Source organism: Cibotium barometz, chromosome 51 (assembly GCF_041138505.1).
Source record: "Cibotium barometz isolate CiBa-2024 chromosome 51, ASM4113850v1, whole genome shotgun sequence".
Taxonomy (NCBI): domain Eukaryota; kingdom Viridiplantae; phylum Streptophyta; class Polypodiopsida; order Cyatheales; family Cibotiaceae; genus Cibotium; species Cibotium barometz.
In genome coordinates this window covers 3,374,071-3,396,886 of record NC_141096.1, presented here as the reverse complement: position 1 = coordinate 3,396,886, position 22,816 = coordinate 3,374,071, and the positions used below count along the sequence as shown (strand labels likewise).

General features: G+C 47.4%; 1 protein-coding gene and 1 pseudogene across 1 annotated transcript in view; one reads left to right on the top strand and one right to left on the bottom strand.

The window, feature by feature from the left end:
• Positions 1-22,816, top strand: part of LOC147609225 (Protein phosphatase 2C family protein) — a 51,298-nt gene that overhangs the window by 11,812 nt on the left and 16,670 nt on the right. The gene's annotated exons all lie outside the window — the stretch shown is intronic.
• Positions 12,978-14,516, bottom strand: LOC147609226 (uncharacterized; annotated as a pseudogene).

The following is a 22,816-nucleotide window of genomic DNA, read 5'->3' as shown; positions in this document are numbered from 1 at the left end:
ATCCCTGCCTGTACATGTCCTTTCTTGAACACTGGAAGACTAGTTCTTTTGGCTCGAGGTGCCGACACTGATATCTTCCTCTTTGATACTGCGAGTCCTCTTGGAGACACTTTGACGTGCTTCAGGCTCTCCCAGATTGGGGATATCCTCAAGGGGGATACCTAGCTGCATGGCCTTCCAAGCCTTGAGGCTATCATAGATTTCTTGTGGCACATGCTTACATGGCCCAATGCCGAAACCCTTTGTTTGTGAGAAATGTGCCTTCAACCTGGTGACACTGCCATGGTGCTTATTAGCACAAAAGTTGCATTTCCACTTTCCGGAGCCTGAGCCACCATATCTAGACTCGAAGGTGACATTGTTCCAAAGAGAATCACCTGTTCAAGGCATCCTACAAGACGAGGATAAATGCAGATTGTTGGCCCTGCAAGTGCGACACATAACATAAACTAATCTCAATAGAGCAAGGGTGGACTGTGGAAGATATGCCATAAATATTGATGGAAGAGAAAAAAGTGTGCTGTTTTGTGAGTTGTGCAGAGAAAACCAACTTAAAGCAAAACAGGACATTACCCCTTTGGAAGACCTCCACAAGGCCCAAGGACACCAATGAGCAGGGGGTCGACAGAAGCGATGGAAGGACAAGAAGGATGGCACGCAAATCGGCGAACTCACATGCGGCGGCCACTGGGAAGCGTGATAATATGCGCCGTACGAATCCAGGAAAGAAAACGTTTTTTAAGGTTTTTAAAAACTGCATGATGTATGAAACGCGTTTCATACTGTACGAAACGTTTCGTACGTTTCAAAAGTGTATGAAACGCGTTTCTATGCAACACTGCTCTCTATAAATCCATCATCAGTGATACTGATGAAGTGATCTCTGTAGTATAGCATCTTCGGTGGAAGAGGCTGTGTAGGCGATATCCATGTCTCTCGTGTATAGAGCTACCATAGGTCCCGTCTCAATACTTTGTTCCTCTCACTATGAGAGAGACCGATATGTGGTGCATCCTTGTCATACTGGAATGTTGGTAGATGATCCATGTCTAGGCCATGCTGTGAGAACCAATGTGTGACCTGTGCATACCATGATCCTCTGTCTCCTGCCTCAGCCAGCTATCTAGATGCCTCAAAAGCTATGTTTGACAATCTGTCCTGTGGCATCTCTCTGAATTTGTCTAGCAGGCATATAGTCTGGAATATGGCCTCTCTCATCATAGGAGGGGCAGCAAACTCTGCTCGGATAATGTCATGAGGTACTGACGGTTTGCTGCGTATCATGCGTGCCATCATGAGGGCCTGTGGTCTCTCTATCTGTGTCCACCAATTGGTAGCAAGGCTTGGCGCCCATACCACTGCTCCATACGTCAGTGTCGGTGTGACTAATGTGTCAAATTGCCACCCCTTCGTCCGGAGCTCCTGAAAATGCACCTGGTGGCACTGTCTCTCTAGCATAGCCAATGCTGCATATCCCTGTGTGAATCTAGCTCTGGCTGCTGAACCCATGTTGAAGCGCGTGGCTGCTGCAGAGAAGGTAACCCCTAGGTACACGTATGATGTCACCACCTCCACCTTGCGTCCTGCGAGAGTGAATGTCAGCTGACTCCTGCCCTGTCTCGATGTGTGAAAGAGCATAAGCTTGATTTTCCCAAGGTTCACAGTAAGACCCCTCTGTGTGCAAGAATCATCGAGTGCATGTAGATGCTGTTGTAGACCTCCTCGGACACCAATACAATATCATCAGCATAAAGCATAATATGTACTGAGGTACCTGCTAGATCAACTCCACGCCTCCCCGTGTAATGAAGTCAGCCACCTCATCAATGTATAACCGAAATAGCGTGGGGGAAAGTGGGCATCCTTGCTTCACACCAATGGTGCTAGCAATAGTCTCGGACAATGTCTCCTGGGCATCTGACTCGCCCAAAAACCTGCTCATATAATGCATAGATGCCCCATGTCATATCTGTTGGTATGCCAAGAGACTGCAGGTGCTGAAAGCGCCTCTCTCGTGGTACTGTGTCAAATGCCCTGAAATCCACAAAGCGGCAATAGAGCTTTCTCTTCCTCACTCTGGCCTGATCAATCATACATCTCAAAGTGAATACATGGTCAGTGGTAGAGAAAGCTCTCCTGAAGCCTGCCTGCCCTGATGAGCGTAAACCTGCTCGCTCAGCATATAAGCTAAGCTCTTGCTCCAACACTGCACCATAGAGTTTGGCCAACACGTGGCCAACCATAACCGTCCTGTAGTTGCTCGGATCGAGCATATCCCCTGTTTTGTGGATCGGCACAATGGTGTGCATCGTCCACTCTGCAGGCAAACCCTCTGCTAGTGCCCTGTTAAACAGGTGTGCAAGAAAAGGAGCCAAGGAATCTACTGCATATATGAGATGCTCACCCTGTAGGCCCATATGGTCGGCGGCCCATCCATGCTGTAGGCGGCGGATAGCTTCCTTTACCATCGAGTGGGTAAAGAAGCTAGCTGTGGTAGGTCGAGGCTCCTGTGGCTGAGGGGCTCTCTGAAGCGCTGCCATGAGATAGGGCTATCTTTGCATATGTGTGCCATGTCTGTGGGTCTGCAATGGGTGTCGGTGTCCGGGGCTCTCTGAAGTGTCGCCATGAGATAGGGCTATCTCTACTCATGAAGAAATGGAAGATCTCTAGCTCTTGTATCTCTGCGAAGGCCCACCTTTTGCGGCGAGTAAGTCTCCTCATCTCTCTCCTCGACTCGTGCTCTTTGATGGCTCCCAAGGCTCTCTGTATGCGGAGTCGTGAGTATAGGGCTCTGCACTCGTCATCATACCATCTGTTCTGGGGCATATTCCCAGGTCTCGCAGGCTCTCCTGAGTGGACACGATGTGGAAAGCTCTGTAATGCAGCCGTGTGTAGGAGTGATGCCAGTTGGGTGTAATGGTATCCATAGGTGCCAGGGGATCCATGAGTAGGAGCCCATCCTCTACTCTGCCAATGTATATGTCTGCCATGTCATGTGTGAAGTAGATGGTAGTGTGTGGCATCGATATGTGGGGGGCTGGTGATATTGGTGATCCGGCTAGTGAAAATGCCAAGTATGTATGATCTGCCCCAATAGGACGAGGTGGGATGGAGAATGAGGTGACAAGCTGTGATGCCTCCAAAGACCCCATAATGTAGTCTACCACCATGCCTCCACCGTGTATGACCCCCATGTGGGAAGCATGTCAGCCCTCCTGATCCCGGCCCCCACTGTAGCATCCCGTTATAAATAACGAGACGATGCTTGGCTCCCAACTCTAGTAAGTGGTCCCCATAATGTCCTCTGTCTGGTCCAGTGTCCTCTGATGCCCGACTAGCCCCTATGTCCTCTGGATCCATAGGGTAGAGGATCTCCATGTCATCATAGTCATACACCTCACACTGTCTGCTTTGTGTGTGGGCATTGAAGTCACCTGTAAGAAACACTTCCCCTAGTGTAGAATAATTCATAATCTCCTCTGACAGACAAGTGTGTGGCGAGGCTCCTGTCTCCTCTTGTGGCATGTCCTTTGTAATGAACTAGGAGGATCTTGATGGAGGAAAGTAACATAGGGCTATGTATATTACCCTGTCCCCCTGTGAGAGCTGTAAGGTGATCCACATGTATCTGGCCTCTGGATCCTGTGCTACCACTCTCAGTCTTCCCTGTAGCTCCCGTCTGAATAAAACTGCTTCTCCCCCCGATCCTCTCGAGGTACCCTGGCGTGTGGTCCTCCTGTATGCTGACTCCCACTGGAATCCCTCTACTCGAGGTAGCCCTCTCTCTGGGCTCTGATGTGTCTCTGTCAGAAGTATGATGTCTCTCCTCACCATAACATGCTCCAGTCGTCCAGGCTGCACCCATAGTGAACCATTACAGTTCCATACTGCCATGTGTATCTCTGTCAGTGGCCTGGTCTGTGTCCCATAGGTCCCAAACCGCTAATCCATGGATCAATGATGACCCGACCATCTCGATAGAAGGCCTTCTTGCCTTCTCTCCTCGCGTGTAAGACTCGTGGCATGCAAGCTCTCCTATGCTCTAGTTGCATCCTCGTGAGATCATCATCCAAGAAAATAGGAGCTCCCTCTAAGCCTCGTAGTATGACCCTCTTCCTGAATCCTCATGAAGGTGATCCTCTCCGTCTCTCCTGCAAACTGTAGGATGAGGGCTCGCTTGCGTGTTGAGTCTTTCTCGGCTCTCCATGCTTTGGTGAAGGGGAGAGGGTCCTCTTCCATGTAGCCTAGCTTCATGCATAGAAGCTGTCCATTTTTCTCGGGAGTGGCGTTGGGTGTCTCGGCTATGCCTGTGATGACTGGAATGTTGAGGCGGTGGGCATGCCTCATCTTCTCCTCCTCAATGGTGGTGTGAATGATTTGATGTTCTTCCCTTTGAGTCTCCTCCCTCACTTCTTTACGGATGTTCTTCTTCACCACCTCAACCCATCCTGACTGCTTGGCTTCGAGTTTTCCCTCCATGTCCTTTGTGATCTCCTTGGAGATTTCTTCTTTGATGGCCGTGAGAGTGTTGTCATTGATCTCCCCTTCTGCCTTCTCGGTGTTCTTGACGGCTACCAGTTCCACTTTCAATGCACTCACCTCCTCCTTGAGTGCTATGTTCTCTTGTTCAAGGTCCGTGACCCGTGCTTCGAGGGCCATGATGTGCCGGTGTAGTTTGTTCTCCACCTCATTGAGGTTGGAATCGGATGTCTTCTTGTTCTCCTTGATTAGTGCCTTCATTGCTGTCTCGAGGGCCTCGAGTTTCTCTTGGAGACTCGGGACCATTCCTCGAGATTACTCTGCAGCCCTTCCCTCCCCACAGGCAGGGAGGAGAGAGAGAGAGAGAGTTATGTTGTTGCCTTGGCAAGGGTGCTACCGGACAGGCAGACGGGCCAGCATAGCGCCAACAGGGCAGTGAGGCGGAGGGGCTAGTGGACGGCAGTAGCGAATAGTGGGTGGCGAACAGAGAGACGGAAAGAGAGAGATGGCGGGGTGTGTTGGGCACAACAGGCGAGGCGAAACAGGGGGTGATGGGCAGCGGGCGCATAGTGCGAGTGGAGGGGCTAGCGGGCGGCAATAGCGAACGGCGCAGAGAGAAAAGCGAAGAATCTCCTAGCACTAGCGAACAGCAGGGCAGCGAGGCGGAGGGGCTAGTGGGCGGCAGTAGCGAACAGCGGGCGGTGAACAGAGGCACAACAGGCGAGGCACAGAGAGAGAGAGAGAGAGAGAGAGAGAGAGAGAGAGAGAGAGAGAGAGAGGGGGAGAGAGCTATTTTAATGTCGTCGGAACAATCCCAAGAGACCTAAGAAGATCTATCCGACAGGAGTGAGATTCGAACACAAGACGTGTTGAATAACAACTCCATGAGCTAACCGATCTACCACACATTGGGTGATAGAAAGGTTAGCCCATTTTGTTTATTTACTCACACACCCAGTGAAGAACGCTGTTTTAATGTCGTAGGAACAATCCCAAGAGAAAGAAAGAAAGAAAGAAAGATTTTATTAACGTCTTCCAAAAGACCGAACTCGGCCTATGAGACAAATGGGTGTACCTGTATGGGGTATCCTCTGTCATCCCAACAAAATGAAAAAGTACTGAACTAAAAAAGCTGAATCTGGGTGTGCAATAAGTACAATGAGTGGTGAAGGTGATGGAGCTCTACTACTAGGAGAATGCAAAGCTATATGCATGGAGTATACAATCATGATATGCAACCTAGCTAGCTCCATCCTGTACCATGCTGGGGGTATAAAATGGTATACATCAATGAAGGGGGTGTCCACAGCTCCCTGAAGAACATGCCTGGGTGTGCTCTGAAGCGAGCCAGTCGCTCCGCACCCTCTCTGTGAAACTGAGCTCTGATCTCTGTCATCTCTCTCTGGTATAGGCGTGGTGTCCGAAAGCCAGGTGTCCTCTGTCTCCTGCGGGCTCTGAGTGTCTCTGCTCTCTGGAGAGTAATTCCCTGCCGTGTAGGGGCTGGGAGTGGGATGGATCTCTGAAAAAATGTAGTAATCCGTGTCTGTCGTCCCCCTTCTGGAGCTGTCTGAGCCTGTAATGATGTCTCTCTGTGACGCTGTATGTCTAGAATGAATCTCCCCAGTATGCGCTGGTCTGCTGCCTCAAGATCTGGCGTAGGGAATGTGGCTCTCTGAATAAAATGGGACCTCTCTCTGATGGCTGTATATGCTCTGCATCTGCATACATAATGCTCCTCACTCTCCACCTCCTCTCTGCACAATCTGCATACCCTCTCCTCTCGGGGGATCCGTGCTGCTCTGCTAGTCTCAATCTCCAATCGGTGTGATGAAACTCTAAGCTGACCAATAGCCACTCGGGAGGCGTCTCAATACTTTGTTCCTCTCACTATGAGAGAGACGGATATGTGGTGCATCCCTGTCATACTGGAATGGTGGTAGATGATCCATGTCTAGGCCATGCTGTGAGAACCAATGTGTGAATTGTGCATACCATGATCCTCTGTCTCCTGCCTCAGCCAGTTGTCTAGATGCCTCAAAAGAGAGAGAGAGAGAGAGAGAGAGAGAGAGAGAAATGAAATGAAATGTTATATGAACGTCTTCAAAAGGCCAAAGTGACCTATGAGACCAAAGTTACAACCATGTGACATCTGATACACTGTCTGGAAAAGAAAAGAGATAGCCCCACAATACATCAGTAGGGGGGAAGCTAATGCTACTAGTCAAAATGGGGTACATGAGTACATGGATACCTGAATACATGAATATGGGGGAGTACAAAAGTGACAATGAGTACAACAATATATGGCTGGAGTCGTAATCATCCTAGGAGCTCTAGCATGGGTCTCTGCCTGATGGCTTGGATATCTGCCATAGTGAGATGCCTGGTCGGATGAGCCTGATGCCTTGCAATGATGCTCTGAATCCTCCGGTGTAGGCACCGTCTCCGATGTGAGGATCCGCGAACCCTCGGGCGTCTAGATCTGCCCAACTGGATAGCTCTCTCAACTAGAGTCCCACGGGGTGCCGACTGCTGGGCCGTTGGCTGTGTCCTCTCCCGGGTAGTCCCTCTAGAGAAGTCAATAATCTGTCTCTGTGTGGACTCCCTGCTAGTCGGGCGTCTGCTCCTGATAATGGACTCTCTGAGCCTGCGAATCTCCAGGAGATAAAAACCCAAGCATCGCTGATCACAATAGTCCATGACTCTAGCCAGTGGTCCAAATCCCTCTCTGAGAAGGCAATGGTAGCGCCCTCGAATCTCATAATATGCTGTGTAGCAACAGATGTAGTGCTCCTCCGTCTCTGGCTCTATCCAACAAATCTGACAAATCCTGTCCCCTGGAGGTATGCCTCTAAATCTGCCTGTCTCTATCTCTAACTGATGTGAAGAGGTGTGGATCTGCCCAATGGCACACCTCAATCCATGAGACAGATGGGTATCCATGTGGCTCGGTCTAAGTGTAAAGCCATCCTCAGTGGTGCGGAGAAGATGGTCTCTATAGAAAGCCATCCTCGTCCCCAACTCGTGCGAGGGCTCTAGCCATGTCCTCCTAGTGTCCAACTGAATGAGGTCATGTCTGATGACTCTTACTAATCTCAGAATGTGTCAAGGTGAGAGAGGGTGCTTCCAGAGAGTACTGGAAGGGTGGAAGTCTATCTAAACTGAACCCGTGGAGGTCAAACCAGGATGCTATCTGCGCATACCAACATGAAGTGTCTCCCTCCATGGCTAGCTGATGAGAGGACTCTAAAGCAAGTCGTGCATACTGGTGTTGGGAAAGCTCCCAGGTGCTATGAATGAAGGACACTGATCTGGCAAGAGCCTCGACTACGATCGATGGTGCTCCCATCTCGGCTCTAATAATCTCATGGGGTACCGAGGCCTTAGCCCGAATCATCCTGGAGATCATGGACACAAGTGGTCTCTCCATCGATCTCCATCCATCGTATGTGCGCACTGATCGACTGTGACGATCTAGGCTAGGCCCCCAGATCTGTACTCCATATATATATATATATATATATATATATATATATATATAGAGAGAGAGAGAGAGAGAGAGAGAGAGAGAGAGAGAGAGAGAGAGAGAGAGAGAGAGAGAGAGAGAGAGAGATTTTATTAACGTCTTCCAAAAGACCGAACTCGGCCTATGAGACAAATCGGAGTACCTGTATGGGGTATCCTCTGTCATCCCAACAAAATGAAAAAGTACTGAATAAAAAAGCTGAATCTGGGTGTGCAGGGGATGGAGCTCTATTACTAGGAGAATGCAAAGCTATATGCATGGAGTATACAATCATGATATGCAACCTAGCTAGCTCCATCCTGTACCATACTGGGGGTATAAAATGGTATACATCAGTGAAGGGGGTGTCCCAGTTCCCTGAAGAACATGCCTGGGTGTGCTCTGAAGCGAGCCAGTCGCTCCGCACTCTCTCTGTGAAACTGAGCTCTGATCTCTGTCATCTCTCTCTGGTATAGGCGTGGTGTCCGAAAGCCAGGTGTCCTCTGTCTCCTGCGGGCTCTAAGTGTCTCTGCTCTCTGGAGAGTAATTCCCTGCCGTGTAGGGGCTGGGAGGGGTATGGATCTCTGAAAAAATGTAGTAATCTGTGTCTGTCGCTAAAACCGGTCTATGGAAACATAAAGCGGTAATTCATTCACAAATAACCTGGACTTACTGAGACACACATTCACAAAATCCTCGCTCCCTCGCTCAACAACACATTGGCCCCGAAGTCCGGCGCCCCTTGCGGTATTTCTTTATTGTTAAAAGGTTGGAAATTACAAAGCACAAGTGCAACAAAGCACTCTACTTGCATCAGCTGAATTTTACAAATTTTAGAAGAAATTTGCCAGCATAACTGCACTAAAATTGTTCCATAACATCTCAGAATGAATCCCAACTGACAGGCACACTTCCATAGGCATCAAGCTTCCCAATGGAGTCCAAAACATCACAATTCAGCTTGCTGTAATTTTCTGCACAGGCCTGTTTTCAGCTCTGTTTTCAGCCCAAAATAACCCTTGTACTGTCCTGAAGGACTTCAGCAAAGTCCTACTGCATTTTGGCATCAACCGGGCAACATAACAGCCCAAAAACAGCACCTAAACAGTGCTGAAACAGCATTGTTTTGAAGAGGTTATTACCCTCTTCTGTGCCTGCTTTGGTGTAGGAACCAACTACACCTGTTCCTGTTCAAGGAGGCAACTAGCCTTTGCATATAAGCATGAAATTCACACAATTGTACCAGATTTTATTTGATGAAAGCATTTCCATAGTCTGCAAGAGAGAGAAAGAGAGAAAGAGGCTGTGGGGAGCAAGCTCAACCCTCAATTCATGAGTTGTAGGGCAAGGGAGTGCACCACAAATGCTGGTTTTCCTGCAACAAAACCACACGATGGCTGCAAATGAGCCTCCTTCCCCAAATTCCCACGCTTCCCTCTTCTCAATGAGGAAAATGTACCAAAATTTGACACTTGGCACATTTTTAAGCCTTTTCCACATGCAATCTTCCAGGCTAAAAATCTCCTGACTGGTTCACATTCTCACAACAGTCCTTTGCCAGCTTTTGGTCCCCTTGACATTCCGCACAAATTGACGCGAACACTTTTCAATTCCGACACCTCCTTCCCCAAATTCCCACGCTTCCCTCTTCTCAATGAGGAAAATGTACCAAAATTTGACACTTGGCACATTTTTAAGCCTTTTCCACATGCAATCTTCCAGGCTAAAAATCTCCTGACTGGTTCACATTCTCACAACAGTCCTTTGCCAGCTTTTGGTCCCCTTGACATTCCGCACAAATTGACGCGAACACTTTTCAATTCCGACACTGCCAAAAATAGCAGTTCCCTAAATTTTAGGGATGATGTCATCTGCATTCCTTTTGGTCTCCAGACCATCTTTGACCACTATGGTCACTTCAGAATTTGCTTAAAATTCAAGATACATTCACATTTCGATGGCGGCCACTTACTAGTGTAAATTGGCCTATACCCTCATTCAGTGGCCATGTCCTGGACACTGTCATTCATCTTTCAATGCCCATGTCCTGGACACTGTCATTCATCTTTCAGTGCAATTCTTAGGCTTAGCCAACCACTGGTCCAAAGTCCCATTGGCTGACCCATTCTGACATTGCAATGGCCCAAGCCCTTCCAAGAGATCTCGGGGGAAAACAACAGCAACCAAAGAGAAAGAAAAGAAAAATATATATTTATAAAGAAATGTAAATAAGGAAAACAACTGCAAAAAGTTTCACCTCCTGGTGACATACCCCCCTCTTGAAAGAAGCAAGCGACCTCGATTGCAAGTCCACATGCAAACGGATGACACAGGACGATCACAAGATTCCGCAGGTGATTAGTGTCATCGCATGTATCTCCTGCCAACAGATGACACGGGGCGATGATAGGGATTCCCCACTACCATTTGTGCCATCGTAGGTTCAAGCCTTTCAAATACATGTTTCCGGATGCAACACAGGACGATAGCATATATCTTATACTATTAGTGTCACAACATGTAAATCATTCATTTGAAGCGTAACAGATACAACTTCAAAGCACTGAAAGTTCATTCATTGATTAAGTCATTGACAACAAATGTCAAAACTGTACATTGCCAAACATATAATACAAATGTACAGGTCATTCAGAATTCAGCTTCAAAAAGCATATTAAACCACTGCAGGTTCTAACAGGAAGGCTTCCTTGTAAAGTTGCATCAACTGAGGTGATTCAGCCAGTTCAACCTCATCCATCCATTTAGCATCCATTGGTGAATAATTTTTGAATTTCACCAAGTATCTTCTTGCAACTTGTCCTTTCACTTTTCTATTTTTATGGGCCAGAATCTGCTCAGGAACCAGAATTTCATCCAATTCCTCCACTTCAGGCTGTTCCTCTGGCACTATATCTTCTGGCACGTTGCCAATAAAAGGCCTCAAAAGGCTCACATGAAATGCATTATGTATCTTCCAGGTTTCTGGCAATTTCAGCCTATATGTTACATCACTTATCTTCTCTGAGACTTGGAAAGGACCATAATATCGCATACTCAGCTTAGGAAACAGACGTTCCTTGCCCTTTCTTTTTCTCAGTCGTGCCTTTTCAAAGCGCAATAAGACCCAGTCATTCTCTTTAAACAAGAGCTCTCGACGATGCATGTCAGCAGCTCTTTTCTGCTTAGCTTGTGACTTTTCCAAGGCATATTTGACCTTCTTATACGCTTCTTGCCATCCCTCAACATACCGATCTGCTTCAAATATCTTATCCTTTGTTTGCAGAATGGGAGGTACTTTCTTGCCACCTTCAACAATTTCAAAAGGCGCCTTGCGAGGAGAGGAATGCACTGTATTGTTGTAAGCATACTCTACTAATGGCAAATAATGCTCCCAAGCTGCCTTATGTTCTGACACATAACATTTCAGCAGATCCAAGACAGTAGAGTTAGCCTCTTCAGATTGCCCATCAGTTTGAGGATGAAAGGAAGATGAGAATTTCAAGGTCGTGCCCATATTCTCAAACAATGCTTTCCAAAACAAGCTAGTCATCCTTGGGTCTCTATCACTGACTATAGACTGTGGCATACCATGGTATTTAAAGATATTCTGCATGAAAATCTTAACCATGTGTTCGGGCTTTATCTTCTTTCTAACAGGAATGAAGTGTGCCTGCTTGCTGAATCTACATATTATAGTCCAGATTCCATCATTGCCTGTCGTCGTTGTCCTTGGAAGATCAAAAATAAAGTCCATGGCAATACTTTCCCATGGTCTCTCTGGAATAGGCAGTGGTTGCAATAACCCAGGTGCCTTCTGTCTATCAAACTTGACTTTCTGGCATACTAGGCAAGATCTGACATAAGCATCAAGATCACGTCTCAAAGCTGGCCAATAAAAGAAAGTCTCAACCGCTTTCACTGTAGCATCAATGCCTCGATGTCCAGCATACGGTGGAGCATGACTTTCTAGCATTACTTTCGGCCTTAACTGCTTAGTCACACATAGCTTTCCCTGCATCATGAGAAAGCCGTCTTTCAGAACATAGTGATCATGATGTTGATTATTCATTAGCTGCTCATAGATTCTAGAAAAATCTTCATCATTGGCATACTGTTCTTTCATATCATCCAAATTCGTGGTGATAAGAAATAGAAACAGCTGACACTTGTGGTTTGCGAGACAATGCATCTGCAACCACATTCTTCTTGCCTTCCACATGCACTATCTGAAAATGGAACATTGACAGAAAATTTGCCCAACGCATGTGTTTCTCTGACAACTTTGCCTGTGTGAGAAAGTATCTGAGCGTCTGATGATCTGTTTGCACAACAAAATCAGCACCAAGCAAATAGTGTTTCCAACTGGTAAGTGCATGGATCACAGCTAACAGCTCTTTCTCATAAATCTGATAGTTCTTCTCAGTGTCAGAGAGTATTCTACTCTCATATGCCACGACTCGGCCATTCTGCATTAAGACAGCACCAATGCTGTTCCCACATGCATCACACTGCACAACAAATGACTTAGACAAATCTGGCAATGTCAACACAGGATCTGTAGTCATTTTCTGTTTCAGGCATCTAAATGCTGATTTCTCTTTATCTGTCCATTGCCATTTAATGGCCTTCTTTTCAAGCGCATGTAACGGTGAAGCAATCTCTTCAAAATGCCTTACAAATCTGCGGTAGTAAGAGCATAGGCCAAGAAAACTGCGAACATCATGCACAGTCTGTAAATCTGGCCATGAAACGATTGCTTCAATCTTAGCAGGATCCATTGTGACACCATCCTTTGATACAATGTGCCCAAGGAAGTGAATTTCTTTCAGAAAGAATTCACTCTTCTTGCCATTAATGAGCAATCTGTTGTGTTTCAGCTCGTTAAAGACTGCTGTCAGATGGTCTCTGTGCTCCTCTTCACTCTTTGAATAGACTATCATGTCATCAAAGAATGTACCCACAAAGCTTCTGTAAGGACGGAAAATTCTGTCCATCATTCTGTTAAATGTGGCAGGAGCATTTGTCAATCCAAAGGGCATGACTAAGAACTCATAGAGACCAAATGTAGTGCGAAATGCGGTTTTGTGCACATCCTCGGGTCTGATTCTAATCTGATGGTACCCACTCTTCAAATCTATCCTGCTAAACATTTGTGCTCCTTGCAAGCGATCAAGAATATCATCTATGCGCGGAATCGGAAATCTATTCTTGATCGTGTTCTTGTTCAAGGCTCTGTAGTCAATACACATTCGCCATGAACCGTCTTTCTTTTGTACTAGTAACACAAGTGAACAAAACGGGGAGCTACTGGGCTGAATTAGTCCCTTCTCTAACAGCTCATTAACCTGTGTCATAATCTCTTTCTGCTGGGCTGCACTAACCCTGTACGGTGGCCTATTGGGCGGACTAGACCCTGGAATAAGATCTATGGCATGATCCTCTGGCCTCTCAGGGGGTAACTCTCCTGGTAAAGATTCTGAAAAACAGTCTTTGAACGTATCCAAGAAAGCTTTTCTACCTTCGTCTAGTGTAGACAAATCAGTTTCAACTTCATTCACTTGCTTTGCAAAAACCAAGTACGCAGAAAGATGATTTTTCATTACTGAAGTTATAGCAGAAGCAGAAATGACTGGGACAGACTCTCCTTTCAGCTTCACATCCAAAACATGAGTCTTGTCCCTATGTACAATTGTGATTTTCTTGTTGAAAGCATCCAACACTGCATGTTTCCTATGACACCATGGAATTCCCAACAAGACATCACATCCTTCCAAGGGCATGATAAGAAACTCCTCTGTGTCCACATAACTCTGTATATGCATGCGAAGTTTGCCAAGTATAGGAGTGACAGGAACTAAATGCCCAGGGCATGCCAAATCAGCCTGTCCAACTGGTCCCATCTCTTCAGCACGAATTCCCAACTTGGCTGCCAATGCCGGTGAAATAAAGTTGGCTCGAGCACCAGGGTCAAAGAAAATCAGCACTGTAGCATCTCTGATTTTACCCCATGCTCTGCACAATTCTGTAGCATTATCACATGGCTGGTCACCAACCATGTCAGGTACCAATCCTGCACTCGGCATTGTCTTCTTCTTGGGTGGCCCTTCTTTATCCTCGGCATCTTTTGCTGGCTGTTGTGGGCATTTTGCAGCCATATGCCCTTTCTGTTCACAGATGAAACATTTCCCAGCTTGCATCAATGCCTTTCTCTCTTCAAATGACTTGCCATATAGTGGCCTCTTCTGTCCTTTGCCTTGACCAACACTTTTCTGAGGTTGTGATTGCCAAGTCTTCTTCTCAAATGGCTTCTTTCTATAGAATGGTCTAGGTGGGAAATCCCTCTTCACAAGTGGTTCCTGTTTGCCCTGAGGTTCCTTATTCACTGTGCTCTTGAAGCCACGTGAACCTCCCTGTAGCAATGCATTAGCCATGTTTGCATTCTCAATGAGCTGAGTCATATTAGAAACATTGGTCTTAATGCAATAATCCCTGATTTCTTTGGGCAAACCACAGCAATATTTCTCTATTTGCTCTGACAATGGCACTGTTCTGTAGGAAGTTACTGGCAAGAGTGCATCCCAAAACTTCTTATTATACTAAATGCATGTACCTGTGCTTGTGTAACATGGTGCACTGGATCAACTGCCACTGCTGGTGTCTGCTCTACATGCTGTGGCATCCTTGGCATTTGTTCCTGTGCCCTCTCAACTACATGCTGAGAAGATTCAGCCTGGGAATCCCCTGTCCTTGACTGCAAATACCTCTTCATCCTGGGATTCTTCACCAACTGTTCAAAGGTACCAACCATGCTCAGGAGCTGTGCATGAAATAAATCCTCTTGTTCTTGTTCTTCCTCTAACAAGGCTGGCTGTACTACTGGCTCCATCCGAGCAGAGGCTGACACCTGGGCACCTGTCACCTCTATATGCTGTCTGCGAGTAGAAGAGGAACTCTCTTCGGCAGGGAGCTTGCCTTTCCCTTTGTCTGTCATACTGTCAACTGAAAGTTTAAGGGAACCTGTATCCAAAGAAAGAGACCGTACTCTTTCTCACCTGTAATCAGTTGTACCTCACTATGTGTGTCTCCTGTTCACCCAATCCAATCCGTGTCCGGGCTCTTGCAGGAAAGAGGACCCTATCCCGGCAACGGAACCATAAGACCGGTTTATGGACACATAAAGCGGTAATTCATTCGCAAATAACCTGGACTTACTGAGACACACATTCACAAAATCCTCGCTCCCTCGCTCAACAACACATTGGCCCCGAAGTCCGGCGCCCCTTGCGGTATTTCTTTATTGTTAAAAGGTTGGAAATTACAAAGCACAAGTGCAACAAAGCACTCTACTTGCATCAGTTGAATTTTACAAATTTTAGAAGAAATTTGCCAGCATAACTGCACTAAAACTGTTCCATAACATCTCAGAATGAATCCCAACTGACAGGCACACTTCCATAGGCATCAAGCTTCCCAATGGAGTCCAAAACATCACAATTCAGCTTGCTGTAATTTTCTGCACAGGCCTGTTTTCAGCTCTGTTTTCAGCCCAAAATAACCCTTGTACTGTCCTGAAGGACTTTAGCAAAGTCCTACTGCATTTTGGCATCAACCGGGCAACATAACAGCCCAAAAACAGCACCTAAACAGTGCTGAAACAGCATTGTTTTGAAGAGGTTATTACCCTCTTCTGTGCCTGCTTTGGTGTAGGAACCAACTACACCTGTTCCTGTTCAAGGAGGCAACTAGCCTTTGCATATAAGCATGAAATTCACACAATTGTACCAGATTTTATTTGATGAAAGCATTTCCATAGTCTGCAAGAGAGAGAAAGAGAGAAAGAGGCTGTGGGGAGCAAGCTCAACCCTCAATTCATGAGTTGTAGGGCAAGGGAGTGCACCACAAATGCTGGTTTTCCTGCAACAAAACCACACGATGGCTGCAAATGAGCCTCCTTCCCCAAATTCCCACGCTTCCCTCTTCTCAATGAGGAAAATGTACCAACATTTGACACTTGGCACATTTTTAAGCCTTTTCCACATGCAATCTTCCAGGCTAAAAATCTCCTGACTGGTTCACATTCTCACAACAGTCCTTTGCCAGCTTTTGGTCCCCTTGACATTCCGCACAAATTGACGCGAACACTTTTCAATTCCGACACTGCCAAAAATAGCAGTTCCCTAAATTTTAGGGATGATGTCATCTGCATTCCTTTTGGTCTCCAGACCATCTTTGACCACTATGGTCACTTCAGAATTTGCTTAAAATTCAAGATACATTCACATTTCGATGGCGGCCACTTGCTAGTGTAAACTGGCCTATACCCTCATTCAGTGGCCATGTCCTGGACACTGTCATTCATCTTTCAATGCCCATGTCCTGGACACTGTCATTCATCTTTCAGTGCAATTCTTAGGCTTAGCCAACCACTGGTCCAAAGTCCCATTGGCTGACCCATTCTGACATTGCAATGGCCCAAGCCCTTCCAAGAGATCTCGGGGGAAAACAACAGCAACCAAAGAGAAAGAAAAGAAAAATATATATTTATAAAGAAATGTAAATAAGGAAAACAACTGCAAAAAGTTTCACCTCCTGGTGACAGTCTAGAATGTATCTCCCCAGTATGCGCTGGTCTGCTGGCGTAGGGAATGTGGCTCTCTGAATAAAATGGGATATCTCTCTCTGATGGCTGTATATGCTCTGCATCTGCATACATAATGCTCCTCACTCTCCACCTCCTCTCTGCACAATCTGCATACCCTCTCCTCTCGGGGGATCCGTGCTGCTCTGCCAGTCTCAATCTCCAATCGGTGTGATGAAACTCTGAGCTGACCAATAGCCACTCGGGAGCCGTGTGGTAAAAAGCCCTCCATGTATCTAGGCCTCTCTATAAATCCATCATCAGTGATACTCATGAAGTGATCTCTGTAGTATAGCATCTTCGGTGGAAGAGGCTGTGTAGGCGATATCCATGTCTCTCGTGTATAGAGCTGCCATAGATCCTGTCTCAATACTCTGTTCCTCTCACTATGAGAGAGACGGATATGTGGTGCATCCCTATCATACTGGAATGGTGGTAGATGATCCATGTCTAGGCCATGCTGTGAGAACCAATGTGTGACCTGTGCATACCATGATCCTCTGTCTCCTGCCTCAGCCAACTGTCTAGATGCCTGAAAAGCTCTGTATGATAATCTGTCCTGTGGCATCTCTCTGAATCTGTCTAGCAGGCATATAGTCTGAAATATGGCCTCTACCATCATAGGAGGCGCAGCAAACTCTGCTCGGATAATGTCATGAGGTACTGACGGTTTGCTGCGTATCATGCGTGCCATCATGAGGGCCTGTGGTCTCTCTATCTGTGTCCACCAATGAGTAGCAAGGCCTGGCGCCCATACTGCTGCTCCATACATCAATGCCGGTGTGACTAATGTGTCAAATAGCCACCCCTTCGTCCGGGGCTCCTGAAAATGCGCCTGGTGGCACTGTCTCTCTAGCATAGCCAATGCTGCATATCCCCGTGTCAATCTAGCTCTGGCTGCTGAACCCATGGTAAAGCGTGTGGCTGCTGCAGAGAAGGTAACCCCTAGGTACACGTATGATGTCACCACCTCCACCTGGCATCCTGCGAGAGTGAATGTCAGCTGACTCCTGCCCTGTCTCGATGTATGAAAGACCATAACCTTGGTTTTCCCAAGGTTCACAGTAAGACCCCTCTGCGTGCAGAAATCATGGAGTGCATGTAGATGCTGCTGTAGACCACCTGGGGACTCATACACTAATACAATATCATCAGCATAGAGCATAATATGTACTGAGGTACCTGCTAAATCAACTCCATCTCCGCCTCCCCGTGTAATGAAGTCAGCCACCTCATCAATGTATAACCCAAATAGCGTGGGGGAAAGTGGGCATCCTTGCTTCACACCAATGGTGCTAGCAATAGTCTCGGACATACCTCCTGGACATCTGACTCGCCCAAAAACCTGCTCATATAATGCATAGATGCTCCATGTCATATCTGCTGGTATGCCAAGAGACTGCAGGCGCTGAAAGAGCCTCTCTCGTGGTACTGTGTCAAATGCCTTGCGGAAATCCACAAAGCAGCAATAGAGCTTTCTCTTCCTCACTCTGGCCTGATCAATCATACATCTCAAAGTGAATACATGGTCAGTGGTAGAGAAAGCTCTCCTGAAGCCTGCCTGCCCTGATGAGCGTAAATCTGCTCGCTCAGCATATAAGCTAAGCTCCTGCTCCAGCACTGCACCATAGAGTTTGGCTAGCACGTGGCCAACCATAACCGTCCTGTAGTTGCTCGGATCGAGCATATCCCTTGTTTTGTGAATCAGCACAATGGTGTGCATCGTCCACTCCGTAGGCAAACCCTCTGCTAGTGCCCTGTTAAACAGGTGTGCAAGAAAAGGAGCTAAAGAATCTACTGCATATATGAGATGCTCACCCTGGAGGCCCATATGGTCGGCGGCCCGTCCATGCTATAGGCGGCGGATAGCTTCCTGTACCATCGAGTGGGTAAAGAAGCTAGCTGTGGCAGGTCGAGGCTCCTGTGGTTGAGATATAGGTGGCTGCTGTGGGGCATGGTATAGACCCTCTGCATATGTGTGCCATGTGTGTGGGTCTGCAATAGGTGTCGGGGTCCGGGGCTCTCTGAAGTGCCGCCATGAGACAGGGCTATCTCTACTCATGAAGAAATGAAAGATCTCTAGCTCCTGTATCTCTGCAAAGGCCCGCCTTTTGCGGCGAGTAAGTCTCCTCATCTCTCTCCTCGACTCCTGCTCTGTGATGGCTCCCAAGGCTCTCTGTATGCGGAGTCGTGAGTAAAGGGCTCTGCACTCGTCATCATACCATCTGTTCTGGGGCATAGTCCCAGGTCTCGCAGGCTCTCCTGAGTGTACACGATGTGGGAAGCTCTGTAATGCAGCCGTGTGTAGGAGTGATGCGAGCTGGGCTGTAATGGTATCCATAGATGCCAGGGGATCCATGAGTAGGAGCCCATCCTCTACTCTGCCAGTGTATATGTCTGCCATGTCATGTGTGAAGTAGATGGTAGTGTGTGGCGTCGGTATGTGGGGGGCTGGTGATACTGGTGATCCGGCTAGTGAAAATGCCAAGTATGTATGATCTGCCCCAATAGGACGAGGTGGAATGGAGAATGAGGTGACAAGCTGTGATGCCTCCAAAGACCCCATAATGTAGTCTACCACCGTGCCTCCGGTCCGTGTATGACCCCCATGTGGGAAGCATGTCAGCCCTCCTGATCCCGGCCACTGTAGCATCCTGTTATAAATAACGAGACAATGCCTGGCTCCCAACTCTAGTAAGTGGTCCCCACAATGCCCTCTGTCTGGTCCAGTGTCCTCTGATGCCCGACTAGCCACTATCTCCTCTGGATCCACAGGGTGGAGGATCTCCATGTCATCATAGTCATACACCTCACACTGTCTGCTCTGTGTGTGGGCATTGAAGTCGCCCGTAAGAAATACTTCCCCTAGTGTAGAATAATGCATAATCTCCTCTGACAGACAAGTGTATGGCGAGGCTCCTATCTCCTCCTCCTGTGGCATGTCCTCTGTAATGACGTAGGAGGATCCTGATGGAGAAAAGTAACATAGAGCTATGTATATAACCCTGTCCTGTGAGAGCTGTAAGCTGATCCACATGTATCTGGCCTCTGGATCCTGTGCTACCACTCTCAGTCTCCCCTGTAGCTCGCGTCTGAATAGGACTGCTACTCCCCCCGACCCTCTCGAGGTACCCTGGCGTGTGGTCCTACTGTATGCTGACTCCCACTGGAATCCCTCTACTCGAGGTAGCCCTCTCTCTGGGCTCTGATGTGTCTCTGTCAGAAGTATGATGTCTCTCCCCACCATAACATGCTCCAGTCGTCCAGGCTGCACCCATAGTGAACCATTACAGTTCCATACTGCTATGTGTATCTCTATCAGTGGCCTGGTCTGTGTCCCATAGGCCCCAAACCGCTAATCCATGGGCCGGCCATCAATGATGACCCGACCATCTCGATAGAAGGCCTTCTTGCCTTCTCTCCTCCCGTGTAAGACTCGTGGCATGCAAGTTCTCCTATGCTCAAGCTGCATCCTCGTGAGATCATCATCCAAGAAAATAGGAGCTCCCTCTAAACCCCGTAGTATGACCCTCTTCCTCATGAAGGTGACCCTCTCCGTCTCTCCTGCAAACTGTAGGATGAGGGCTTGCTTGCGTGTTGAGTCTTTCCCGGCTCTCCATGCTTTGGTGAAGGGGAGAGGGTGCTCTTCCTTGTAGCCGAGCTTCATGCATAGAAGCTGTCCATCTTTCTCGGGAGTGGAGTCGGGTGTCTCGGCTATACCTGTGACTCGAATGTTGAGGCGGCGGGCATGCCTCATCTTCTCCTCTTTAATGGTGGTGTGAATGATTTGGTTTTCTTCCCTTTGAGTTTCCTCCCTCACTTCTTTACGGGATTATATTAACGTCTTCCAAAAGACCGAACTCGGCCCATGAGACAAATCAGTGTACCTGTGTGGGGTATCCTCTGTCATCCCAACAAAATGAAAAAGTACTGAACTAAAAAGCTGAATCTGGGTGTGCAATAAGTACAATGAGTGGGGGAGGGGATGGAGCTCTACTACTAGGAGAATGCAAAGCTATATGCATGGAGTATACAATCATGATATGCAACCTAGCTAGCTCCATCCTGTACCATACTGGGGGGTATAAAATGGTATACATCAATGAAGGGGGTGTCCACAGCTCCCTCAAGAACATGCTTGGGTCTGCTTTGAAGCGAGCCAGTCGCTCCGCACCCTCTCTGTGAAACTGAGCTCTGATCTCTGTCATCTCTCTTTGGTATAGGTGTGGTGTCCGAAAGCTAGGTGTCCTCTGTCTCCTCCGGGCTTTGGCTCTCTGGAGAGTAATTCCTTGCTGTGTAGGGGTTGGGAGTGGGGTGGATCTCTGAAAAAATGTAGTAATCTATGTCTGTCGTCCCCCCTCTGGAGCTGTCTGAGCCTGTAATGATGTCTCGTTGTGACGCTGTATGTCTAGAATGAATCTCCCCAGTATGCGCTGGTCTGTTGCCTCAAAGAGCTGGCGTAGGGAATGTGGCTCTCTGAATAAAATGGGATCTCTCTCTCTGATGGCTGTATATGCTCTGCATCTGCATACATAATGCTCCTCACTCTCCACCTCCTCTCTGCACAATCTGCATACCTTCTCCTCTCGAGGGATCCGTGCTGCTCTGCCATTCTCGATCTCCAATCGATGTGATGAGACTCTAAGCTGACCAATAGCTACTCAGGAGCCGTGTGGTAAAAAGCCCTCCATGTATCTAGGCCTCTCTATAAATCCATCATCAGTGATACTGATGAAGTGATCTCTGTAGTATAGCATCTTCGGTGGAAGAGGCTGTGTAGGCGATATCCATGTCTCTCGTGTATAGAGCTACCATAGGTCCTGTCTCAATACTCTGTTCCTCTCACTATGAGAGAGACGGATATGTGGTGCATCCCTGTCATACTGGAATGGTGGTAGATGATCCATGTCTAGGCCATGCTGTGAGAACCAATGTGTGAATTGTGCATACCATGATTCTCTGTCTCCTGCCTCAGCCAGCTGTCTAGAGCCTCAAAAGCTGTATATGACAATGTGTCCTCCTGTGGCATCTCTCTGAATTTGTCTAGTAGGCATATAGTCTGGAATATGGCCTCTACCATCATAGGAGGCGCAGCAAACTCTGCTCGGATAATGTCATGAGGTACTGACGGTTTGCTGTGTATCATGCGTGCCATCATGAGGGCCTGTGGTCTCTCTATTTGTGTCCACCAATTGGTAGCAAGGCCTGGCGCCCATACCGCTGCTCCATACATCAGTGCCGGTGTGACTAATGTGTCAAATAGCCACCGCTTCGTCCGGGGGTCCTGAAAAAGTGCCCTGGTGGCATTGTCTCTCTAGCATAGCCAATGCTGCATATCCCCGTGTCAATCTAGCTCTGGTTACTGAACCCATGGTGAAGCGCGTGGCTGTTGCTGCAGAGAAGGTAACCCCTAGGTACACGTATGATGTCACCACCTCCACCTGGCGTCCTGCGAGAGTGAATGTCAGCTGACTCCTGCCCTGTCTCGATGTATGAAAGACCATAACCTTGGTTTTCCCAAGGTTCATAGTAAGACCCCTCTGTGTGCAGAAATCATCCAGTGCATGTAGATGCTGTTGTAGACCTCTTGGAGACTCAGACACTAATACAATATCATCAGCATAAAGCATAATATGTACTGAGGTACCTGCTAGATCAACTCCATCTCCGCCTCCCCGTGTAATGAAGTCAGCCACCTCATCAATGTATAACCCAAATAGCGTGGGGGAGAGAGAAATGAAATGAAATGTTATATTAACGTCTTCAAAAGGCCAAAGTGACCTATGAGACCAAAGTTACAACCATGTGACATTTGATACACTGTCTGGAAAAGAAAAGAAAGAACTAAGTATCAGGCCCCACAATACATCAGTAGGGGGGGCATCCGGAAGCAGCAACTAGGGAGAGTGGGAAGCTAATGCTACTAGTCAAAATGGGGTACATGAGTACATGAGTACATGGATACATGAATACATGAATATGGGGGAGTACAAAAGCTGTATTAACGTCTACTAGAGGCCGAACTCGACCTATGAGACAAATCAATGAACAACTGTCAATGTATACAACTAGTACCATAATGAGAGAGAGAGAGAGAGAGAGAGAGAGAGAGAGAGAGAGAGAGAGAGAGAGAGAGGGAGAGGGAGAAAGAAGAAAGATATATTAACGTCTACGAGAGGCCAAAGTCAGCCTAT